The sequence below is a fragment of the Hypomesus transpacificus genome, chromosome 2 (assembly GCF_021917145.1).
Source record: "Hypomesus transpacificus isolate Combined female chromosome 2, fHypTra1, whole genome shotgun sequence".
NCBI classification, from domain to species: Eukaryota; Metazoa; Chordata; class Actinopteri; order Osmeriformes; family Osmeridae; genus Hypomesus; species Hypomesus transpacificus.
Window position 1 is genome coordinate 3,031,598 of NC_061061.1, and position 11,799 is coordinate 3,043,396.

General features: G+C 45.0%; 1 protein-coding gene across 1 annotated transcript in view; it reads left to right on the forward strand.

The window, feature by feature from the left end:
• Window positions 1-7,567: 7,567 nt before the first annotated feature.
• si:dkey-262k9.2 overlaps window positions 7,568-11,799 on the forward strand; it is a 13,037-nt gene continuing 8,805 nt past the window's right edge. The window contains exon 1 of the mRNA XM_047042538.1: window positions 7,568-7,702. The gene's annotated coding sequence lies outside the window, so the exon portion shown is untranslated. The remainder of the gene's footprint in view (window positions 7,703-11,799) is intronic.

Sequence of the window (11,799 nt, forward strand, 5' to 3'; positions counted from 1 at the left end):
CACGAGGTCTGCCATATTCATTCTAAATCTTTCATATGTTATCAAAGCAGTAGCTTGCAAAGGAGAAAAACAAATAACTTGACTGTAAAAAATGGCATCTGGAGACCAGGATATGAATTTGAATGCAAGCAGGCCCTAATCTCAGTAGAATTTCCTTGATATGTGATCAATATCAACCAGCCAAACACAATGAAATGTTAATAATGTGCAAGCGTGGGCTTCATCAAGCCCTCCATATTTCATTTAGCACGCAATGATGCCGAACCCGCAAACATCGCAGCTACAATTCCAGGGGAAAGTCAATTTGTTTTCGCTAGTATAACAAAGTGCTGGAAGCACATTCAGACTCGAGGCAGAAGCCCAGGATCCTCCAGGCATGAACAGCAATCCTCTCTAGCCGGCAGACAGCAGTGCACTCAACCAGGGAGTCACCGAGGGCGGACCGGAGCGCTCCCTTCTGACACAGGTCACTGACACAGATCCTGAACATGGCTGCTGGCTCCACTTGACCATGACAGGCTGGGAATGGCCCATTAACCTCTAGGATCCTCCCTCGGGCCTCTGGGCCAGAATAGAAGCCTGGTTGCCGGGAGGAGCTGTCCCCCAGAGGCAGCCCCCCTCACACCGCGAGTCTCCGATGGTCCTTCACTCCCAGACTGCTCTGGGCTGGGGGCTTCGGAGAATCGGCCGCCGCAAGGCCGTCAGCAGCAGGGTCAGGGCTCTGGGTCCCCAACTGGCCACAGGTGGGGCATTTTCCACAGAGAGACGGAGGACGAGTGTTGTGCTTGTGGAGAGCCTGAGAATGAAGCCGAGGTTCTGTAAGGATATGAGAAGGTCGGCTGGCAGAATGGACCAGTACAGAGGAGCTCGGCTGGTGAGGCCTGCTCTTCTTCAACACTCCTGCAGGGGGAGCCAACACCGCACTCAACACTCCCACATCAACAACAAGCATATGAGATTACAATTCAGTGTGTGTACAGCTTTTTCAATTTCAAAGGGCATGGACTTCTTTAAAATCAGTCATGTTTCCAAACACAGCATTTTATACTCTGGCTGAAAAACAAATAAGTCAGATAATAATTGAAGGTTACAGTTAATCACACCAAACAAAATGGCACCACATCATGTCAGCCCATATCATTCGTCATTACTCTCTACGGTCTTGCTGTTCATCTTCACCAGTACATTGTCCATGACCAGAACATGCCGAACAGGCATCCGCCATTGTGTGGCGCCACATGAAACTCTATGGGAATCAGCCCAGGGTTCTGCACGCACATACTTGTAAGCTGCCACAAGTAGAGTGGACCAGCGATTCACTCTACAGGGTGGTGATTAGAACGATAGAGACGGCCTTTGTACAGGCATGCTACTCGAGACCTCATCCCAGGTCTTGGTGCTGCAGTACAAGTCGGGCCACAGGAGGCAGTGTGACCCAGGGCCTGGCGGGTGTGCGGCTCACAAACACAGAGCCGGCGTAGGCTTCATCAGACCAGAAAAACCTGTGTGTGGGGGGGGGGGGGGGGGGGGGGGGGGGAGGGGGGAAGGGAAGGTAAGGGAGGGGGGGTAAGGGGGCATGTTCTTCTGTTAGACAAAAGCATTGAAGGGATGAGAATGCAAAACATGTTAGCGCTAAGTAGCACGTCAACCGTTTACGCATTTACGCTGCATATTAAGTTTGATGCAAACATCTGTTGGCTTGTTATACATGTATAAACAAGTCGGATTGAGGACTAATCCAGTGTTGTTGTCAAGAAAACCTGTGGTGGAGGGGTTTGCGGGCGCGTGTAGGAGGTGAGGTCCCCGACGTCACCGTGTAACACATGAAAGGAATCGAGACCAAGTAAAAACATTGAATTAAAGAGTACAATGTTTGCATTTACCTGTCACTGTGGGCATTATAAAGCGCACCCGTGTTTCTTGGTGAACCGCGCAGGCCTGGTTGCTGACGGCAGGTGGCGCTATTCCTTCAAGACCCCTATAAGGTGACCCGTGCTGCTTGGCATGGGTCTGTGTGGGCCTGCAGAAGCAGAGCTCCACCCTCTGGCTGCCCTGACTGGCACACCGGGCAGCCTCGCAGATGGTAGCGTAGACTGGGACCCAGTTGGGACGATGTTATTGTTGCACCATGTCTGGTAGAAAGGAAATCCAGATCGTTCCTCTACTCTGACCACTGAAATACCGTTAGAACTGTGCACTTCTGGTCCCTGGACTGTCTGCTGTACTTACCACATGCACCACTTCCATGTGGCTTTGGATACAAGCATCTGCTGAATGAATTCAATGTCATTTGTAAATGGTGGTTTTGAACACAGAGAGGCAATCGTGGATCGGTTTCTCCCGGGGGCCACGAGCAGGCATGCGCTGTGACCCCCTGGCTGGCCTTCAAGTCCTGCTCCAGCTGGTTGGTGTAGCGAGGCCCAGACAGGAGCCCTCCCGGTCAGGGAGCCTGGGGAGAGACGTCTGGCTCCAGCCACAGGCAGTGGCGTTCACGGTGGTCCCCTGCGGAGGGAGGAGGTCGTTGTCTGCGTCTGCTGTTATTTTTGGCCACTCAGGCTGCAGACGGATGTGTGGTTGCTGGGGAGTGTGTCCAGGGCATGGGGAAGCCAGGCATACAGTACCTGGAGGATAGCACCCGCCTCTGTGACCTGTAGCCTGTGGTGGATCCTCACCACGCCAGAGTGGACACATACAAAAACCCTGCTCTGACAATGTCTCTACAGAGTGACAATGTCCCACAAGATATTTCAGGCTCAATTATAAAATAGAACCATTTTAGAAATATACTGGATGTAAAATGTCAAGCTAATTATTATTTTAATCCAATAATTGTTCCAATTCTGCGATTTTGATTGGCAAGCTCATAATAAGTGACATCACTTCAAAGGGCAAGACTAGAACATCTGCCTTGAGATTGCTTGCTGCAGCAAAGAGTAAATGGATGGCCATTCCTTGGTTCATGTTTGAGCCTGTCAGTAAAACATTTGTCTTGGGTGACTTGTTGTTAGTACAGGCTATTCTCTGGTTTGTGCTTGAGCCTGTCAATAGAAATGAGAAAGGACACTACTGAGCGGAACCTGGCCACCGTGAATTATGTATTACTAATACTATCTGTATATTTAGGAAGTTTCACTTATTTAAGTTCAGCGTAGATGTAAATTATGTTCTGTGTACTTATATGTTATGTTATGCCAGGTGCTTGCGTTGTCTTGTCTTAAGAATTTCAGTGCCCACTCTGACCTTGTGTTGTTCTGTGTACCTGACAAATAAAATATTTGAACTTGATTTCCAGCACCTGAACGAGCCACTTACCACCAAGAGGAAAGCTTCTCTCATTATCAGAGACAATCAAACAATTTGTTGGAGAATCACTACAACACTGTAGTCTCCCCAACATTGCAACCTCCCTGTGTAAACTAACGTCCTGATTTTTCTAAATAGTTGTACGGGATTCCAATCGTGTGCCGAGCGCCTGGACGGCGAATTGAGAACTTCAGAACGCAGCCCTTATCGACTCCCTGGAGGGTGACATGGTTCTTGGACATACCCATGAGGACGACTTCACACCTGGTCCTCAGCTCAGCTGTTCTGAACTTTGACCCAGAATTCCTCAGAGGTGTTGTCTCCGTTCCAGAGTGTCGGTGCAGTGTGATTGAAACCCCTGGCAGTTACAGTCCGTGGTAGTAGGGATCTCCCGTTGTCCAGGCAGGGTCTGGCTGTGGGCCTCTTTGTTCTGAATGTGTAGGGCTGTCATACACAGAGACAAATGGTGTGTTGATGATACACGCTTTACACTCCCTTCTTTGAGGTTTCGTCAACAAATCAACATTTCAGCAGAGTTGTCTTCAGAGTTTCGAGAATAACACACGGATGTGAGGACTGCACACGCTTGACAGTGCCTCTAATTGAACGGATCAAAATGCACAAGCCACATTAGATTACCCATTATTCTTGTGATCATTACAGTCTGTTGGTTTGATAAATGAGAAATGCTGCCTCTACCCATTCGCACAGCAGCAAAACACTAAACAGACACTACAGAGAACAGGCAGTTGTTGGAAGTCTTTTTTGCCCTGAAATTGATGCATACTGAGAAATGTGATCAAGTGAAGATGACAAGTTAATTAATTTGGAGCCCTTGATGGACGTGGGCACTGTATTTGGTTGACTGACGAGAGCAATCATGCCTGCACCCCTAGGCTAGGCTTAGATTATGGACAAAGATACAGTGCTTCATGCAAGAAATGACCACGAAATAGTCATTTCTCAAGTCAGACGACACATTGCACTGACACATAAATGAGTCATTTCGTTGGCAAAGGACTCCTCACTCCTGTCGATATTGAATTTGTTAGGCTTCTTCCAGACCAACCTTAATGAAGAGCGTTTGACTATGTGGATTAAGGTGCAGCTGGGTAAACAAAGTCCAGATTTATCAGGGTGTATCAGTCGACCCAGAAGAACCTGCAGTGCCTCCTCCAGCTAGGCAGCTCGTGGAGCCGTTGCCTGGGACAGCTTGTCACCTCGGGGCAGGAGAACCCTTCCAGCTACGGGTGTCATGGGCGGAGCAGTTACACTGTTCCGAGCAGCCGTTGACTCTCCCCTAGCTCCAACGAACAATGAATCAGAGTTTGAGTGTGTCTGTGTGTGCGTTTGTGGGTGGGTGTTCCAACTGTTCGCTACACGAACCATCCAACTGACACCCTGAGACAACAAAAAAAGCCTTTGGATTTGGAGATTAGTCTGACTCACCATACAGGTGAGTGACGTAAATTCTCTGTTGAGACATTAATCAAAGACCAGAAAGGACTGGGACACGGCACATCTGGTTGTGGGGCAGTTGTGCAAACATGTTAGGCACCTGCACCCATGGGCTTAGTGCAGAGTGATGATTCATTTTAGTGTCACTTTGCAACAAGTCCTGCTTTATCCCACCTCAGAGCATGATTCTAAAGACAATCAGCCACACTTACTGTATGAGGTGAGATACAACCATCACCACTGAGGTCACACTCAGGGTCACAGTCTCACCTCTCCAAACCATCACTGGCAATATGCAGAAGCTGATGATCATTACCTGGCTGACAGATTTCTGGTGTGGAAGAAATTGGGATTTCCTGTGTGCTTACAGTATTCACTAATCAATAGAACTGGTCATTGGATACTAGTTAGTATGTTCTCATGTAAGCTTGCTATTAGTAAGAGGAGATTGTGTCTATGTGTCAGACTTGTAACGTCATTAATGCCTGAATGTCACTATCTATGTTTACATTCTTGTGCCCTATGAAAGATGGTTCACCGGCCTTCAGAGGGGAGAGAGAGAGAGATGATCGAGACCTAAGCCTGGTGTTGTGTAGTCATTTATTGTCAGAGGTCTGGTTTTATCCCCCAATCTGCAGATTGATAATACTTATTAAAATCCAGAACTCAACCAAACTTAGTCACTTAGTGAAGACATGGACAAAACACTTTCTTCATCACTGGTTGGGGTCGACACGGGGGTGGTGAGGTGGTAGAGTGCCCGACCCCCATGAACACACATCCTGGCTGAGGTCACAGGCCTCCTGGATGGAGAAAGAGGTGAGGACCAACACAGTCTCTCTGGACCCTGAATCGGGCCATCGGAGGGAGGGAGCACCAGGCATCTCAGCAGCTGAGGGACGGGGACTCAGGCCCAATCCCAATTCGCTGTCTTACCCCTTACCCCTACTACCCCTTAGTTTTGCTCGTTCACGTGAAAGTAAGGGCTGTCCCAATACTCGTTTTGATTGAGGGGTAGGGCTAAGGGGGAGGGATACATGCAACAAGTGTTTTCGGTAGCTATTTGAAACCAAGAGGCATGTGAATACTGCGCAACAGGCAACAATGGCGGCCAGATCACCCAGAGTCCCATAAATGTAATATTTTCGGCTTAAATAATTGAGTTGAAAATTACGACAGTATTGTTTTGTGCTCTCGCAGTCCTGTACATATTTATTTGCAACCAAGTTCTTAATTGAAAAGTTGTTAAAAAGAGCTAGTTTGCTACGCTAACGTTACATTGCTGATTTGCACAACTGTCACACATTTTTCTGACTAGCCTTGAATGGACTCCATGCATGTCTACAGTTTTAACTAAACTCCATTAGCAGCAAAAAAAAATTGATATCAGTGCATAACACTACTTGCTTTGGAGACATCGATATACGTGACCGCACCCAAGCGGTGTCTCATTTCAAGACCCTTTTTACTGGGGCACGTGCCACAGTATACATTTGTTGTGCCCCAGTAAAATCAAAAGTTTGAGTTTTAACAATTTACTTTATTAGTCAGTGCATTAATTTAGGTTGATAATCCCGTTAAAAAAAACGCAGTATCCCAATCAACGTTTGTAAAATCAAAGCAGTTTAACAGAAAACACGAACCTATGCCTGCTCTTCTGAGCTTGCCAAATAGCCACTGCAGCACGCACACAGAAGTCCAGGTGTCGGACTCGGCACACAAATCAGAATTGAGGTAGGCTAAGAAAACATTACAAAACTAAAGAAAGTTTCTAAATGATAGGCCTACCGATCATCTTATTTTACTAAAACATAAAACAATATTACATGAAGCAAAAAAAAATTGCTCATATCAAACTTGCGTCCCTTAACTGTTGTATAGTGGGTTAAGCAAGGGGAGTTTTATAGCCTAGTATTGTTTTGTGCGCAACACGCTTGGAAGAAAAAAAGGGATATGAATAGGGGCCTGTGCCCCAGTACAATTTTATCTCTAACAACGCCACTGGGGTAAACTAAGGGGTAGGGGTAAGGGGTAGGGGTAAGGGGTAGGGGTAAGGGGTAGGGGTAAGACAGAGTATTGGGATTTGACCTCAGTCTGGTTCGTGGAGAGGAGATGGTGGGGTACTGCTGGAGGCTGCTGGCAAGTACCTGCACATGCCCGAGGCTGCTGTGCAGGAGGTTAATAATCTCTGTACTCTGATTGGTTTTACGCATTCCATTTGATTCCACGAGATTAGCATTTGTCAACCTTTGAGCCTGTTAAGGACATGACCATCCATTTTGAAACATCAAACATGATGTGGGCTTTGCATTGGAACACACTGCTCAATCTGCAAGTGACAATGTGACAAAATGTGGCAAAGAGGAGGGGGGGCACTGCCTGGAGAGAACCTGCACAATAACAGTCATCCAGGAAGCTGAGGCTAGATGGGAATTTCACACTGGACATCTGGTCTGTGATTGTTATGGTGAGGAAACATAATGAGATACCTTCTCCCTGGAGGATTGGCCCAGGATATGCCTGATAAAGAAAACATGTGCATTTTAAATTAAGATCATGCAGGAAATTGTGGGTGAAGTGTGAAGAGATTTCATGCATTTGTACGTTTTTTTTTGTTTTTTTTAAGATCCTGCAGGACATGTGTCACTTTCAACAATTCCCCTGCTGTAAGCAAAACTTGTCCCCCCTCGAACGGTGAGTGTGAGTTAGACGGTAATAGAGATAAGACTATCAGTGCTGGTGTCAGGTTACAACTAGCTCAACAGCCAATAGGGAATTCACGGGCACAGCTTCTACTGTAGTATGACTGCTGGCTGGTGTACACACCTTTGTTAGTGCGCAAATACACACGTTTGGAAACATTGTCAAGGATCACAAGGAGAGGACAACAACACAAGTAGTCTACGGCCAACCTTGTACAGCTACAAGTGTGAAACAACAGGTGAGATATGCATTTCTTTTTATTCTTTAATTCGTTTTTGACTACAGAATAGTCACTTTTTTTCCAGTGAGTCTTTCTGTGAATTATGTGGTTGTGATGACACATTTTGTATGTGGGGGATTCAAAATGAGTGCTTTCAGCTGTGGTTCACCAATACAAATTACCCAGCAATGAAATCCTATTTAAATATAGAATAGGTAGGTGCATCTTTTGACAGTTCGTTGCAAACCAACGTCTCAGCGTTCATTGATGTCAGAATGTCTGCAGGTGAGTTGGTAAACCGTGCACTTATGTGTTTGTAGCTAACCTGCCACTCAACATTGTTTGTCAAGCACCATTCCAACGACAGAGTACCTTGTCAAAAACATTATTATGAGACCAGCCACTCGGACTGAGTGACACTATTTGGAATGTGTTGGCTTGACATAATCCAGGTCAACATTTTAGGTTCTCCTATGAGTGGAGTTGCAGCCGCCCCTGAGTCGTAATAACTCAAAAGTATACAAATAACTAAAGGTAGGCCAACTGGACTGTCACTGTTAGGACTTGTGAAGCTTAAGGGAGAGGGAGGGATAACTATACAATATTTCAAGGTTCTTGCTTTGTGGAGTGCAACCCAAGTGATGGTTCAAACACACCTGATTTAACCCTAAACGAGTCATAATGCCTTCTTGATCCGGTTCGATGTGAATACATTACGTCTGCTACAATGCAAAGCCTGCCATAGCACAGCACTTTATGATGTTGACAAAGACTTGCCTGTTAAACACCTTTAGACTCTGTGTGGGTATAGGGATTGAGTGTTGTACTCAGTGACGTCCTCTCTATCTAAGAAAGGAGTCAAAATAAGTAGGCAACAGCAAAAAGTTGTTTCATGTGGTTAAGGCTAGCATACTGATATTGTGCAAAGCTTTACCTAGCAGCTATTGTAACTACTGCGTTACTAGGAAATAAACTGTTCTTCTGCATTAAATTCATCTTTAATTTAAGAACACGGTCGAATTGGACTACTTTGAGGACTGCAGAAGTTATTACCACAGAAAAAGTATTGTTCCAAAAAAGTTACTGAGAGTAAGTCATTTTCTGATATTTAACCGAGCTCCCGTAAAATTCGCACCTGGATACAATGAGACCTTGTCAGAATCACTTAACCTACGCAGGTTTATTTGCAGGATAACTTACAGCAACATTCACCTACAGTTAGCTCAATACGTTTTGGTACTTGTCTTTTTAAAACCTATTTTCTTCAATCTCATAAAACAGGACAAATGAGAGCAGAAATATTTTTTAAGCTGACTAGACGTGAGGCGGTAGAATGTAGACCGCATGGATGACGTAACTATCATTATTTGATGTTTTCAAACTTGCTGCTAGTTGCTAGTGAATCCCCTACTTCTTCAAAACACTTCTCAAGTAAAACAAAAACCTATTAGTCGGTTCCGGCTATGCACGCAGTGTTCTGTAAGCGACGCGTTTAAATTTCTGTGTCCGGTCCTTCAGATACTGTGACAAGCAACCTGCTCTCTCGTCTCCTCGGTGAGTCTCTTAATACATTATGTGGTATTTTAGGTGGGTAGTAGAAAACAAAAAACAAAACACTCCTTCTGATTGTAATCATCAAACCCATATGTTTAATTTATTCTTATTGGAGTAGCAAGTGTAAGGCTTTAATACAGATTATTCTATTGGACAGAAGCTGCACCATCTAATTATTCTATAACACTTTACTTGAACTAAGACACCATCACTAGGCTACTACATGTACTTTGCAGAATGAGCAAGAAGCGAGGATCATATTGTGTTGGTGTTGGTGAATCAATATTAAAATAAGAATATTAAGATCATTCTGTTTTAGGTAGGCCGATGGTAAGCAATGTGTACTTAGAATCACTGTTAACATTGCTGCCACTGACAACCTGCACCACAGTGTCTTTTCAGCATTATATCGAGTCAAAACAGTAACTTAAATTTGCCATTCAAATGAGCAAACCGAACCCATAAGGAAGATATTGTACGGTCAGTGGATGTTGCCTTCAGTGCCGCACAGGTGTTGAGAATAGATGTTGTAGTCAGAGCTCTGAAGTTAGAATTCACTTGTGATGTTATATTCTTTCACGTCCTGACTTATTCGTTTTCGGTAGGTCTCTGAGTGAACACGTGCTCGTCATGCATGCATTCGAAAGTGTGTCAGCCTGACCTGAATATTTTCTCAGATCAAACACTCAAGTTGTGGAGAGAGCTTTAGTTCTGCTATACCGATGCACGCTCCCCCCAAAGAGAGGAACAGGCCCACATAAACATCAAATGGATGAAACTCAGAGGAACTTTGTATTAGGCTTTTGAACATTTGTTTGAATCAAATACATTTTCTGAGAGGGATTTAAGATCTGTGGGTGAGAAGCGAGGTAGCTGAAAGGGAGCTGGTGCCAGCCAGGATGGAGGTTGAATGCTGAAATCTTTCGGTGTCTGATGCTCTAGGCGGGTAAAAGGAACCCCAGACAGACTGACGTTCTTGTCTATCATAAAACGTTGGCGTTTTTATCAAACCGAAAAAGGACCTGACGCTTTGTAATGTCTTGTTTTAGTAATTCACTTGTAATTTGTAGGAAGAACAGAACTAACATGCTTTGTGACATTCTACATGTTAGGAACGTTCTAGATGTTTCTCTCTCTGCTGCCTAGTCCCGGAAGTGTTATTTTGGATATTTGCATCTGATTTAGCTAGATAAACAGTTCCTGTAGATACGACAGACTTGAGTAAACATTTCAATGAGAATATTTTCTCCCTTCGCTGAACCACAGGAAAGTACCACATTGGAAGTGAATAGCAATGAATAGCAGATGATCTGTGAGCTGTCTTTCATCCTCTCTGGCAGACTTTCGTCCTTCTGTCTGTTCTCCTCTCTTTCTTTGTTCATCTATTTGTTCTGTCTTTTCCACACAACTTTATGATATTGAAATGTAATCTTTTGTGCACTCAGTATTTTCCTCTTGTTCGCTCGCTCTCTCCCAAGCTCACTCGCATAGCATTCACCCTCTTGTGTTTTCCTCCTATCTCCCTTCCTCTATATATCCACGTCTGCGATTGTTATCTCTTACGTCAATGTCAAGTGTGTGTGTGTCTGTCTGTGTGTGTGCACTTGTGCTTGCGTTTGTCTTAAAGCCAGGGTATTATCCCTGGTCTGAGTGTACGTGAAAGCAACATCCTTTTTGCACATCACTCGTGTCAGTGTCTGTACCTCAGCAGTGTTTGCGTGCGTCTGTTTGGTCGTTGATAGCACTGTTCATCTTTTGAAATTAAGCCCTGTAAACAAGATCTTGATGTTCTCCGAATGGGGCCAGGTTTAGTCAGAGGGGCATGCTGCTGGAGGTTAATCCTATCACTGAAAAAAAAACACACACACACACACACACACACAGACACACAGGAGCTAATCTAAAAAAAACGATGTGAGTTTACTTTGCAGTAGTTGTGGGGCTTCCTTGTAGCATTGCACCCTTGATTAGATCTAGATTTATGATAGTCAATTATGTTTGCTGTACTGGCTCCAGGAGAGTATCTGCCTCTGTTTTTATTAGGAAACCAGCATTTATTATGAGGCGCAAATTTGGTCTGGTAATAAACGAACCTGGAAAAAAAGGGAGCAGATTTGGCATTCAAATATACAAAAAAGATAGAAAATTGAAGAAGAACCCAAGCCTTACAGAGTATTTCGATTCAGAGGCTGTGGACTGCGTTGATAAATATTTCCAAATTGGATCCGGTTATTATTTCATCCACAGTGACTCTGGAGACCAAATTGGATACAGAGGTTTTTTTTTATTTTAATTTGTGGCTGCTTAGGTAGGTTGTTTGCGTTTGGAGATTTACAATCCAGCCAGGAGGGCCAGAGAAGCCTGCAATGCACTTTCTCCAGACAGTCGTCCGTTATTTGATTAGCACCCTAAAACCCCATATTTCTCCCTCCATGACACACTGCTGGGTCATTTTGCGAGGCAGCCGGTGGGGCCTGATCCCCAGTCTCCGGCTCCCACTGCTGCCCTGCAGGACGGACATTTGTTGAGCACAGCCGTGTGGAGACTTTGAGAGCCGCGGC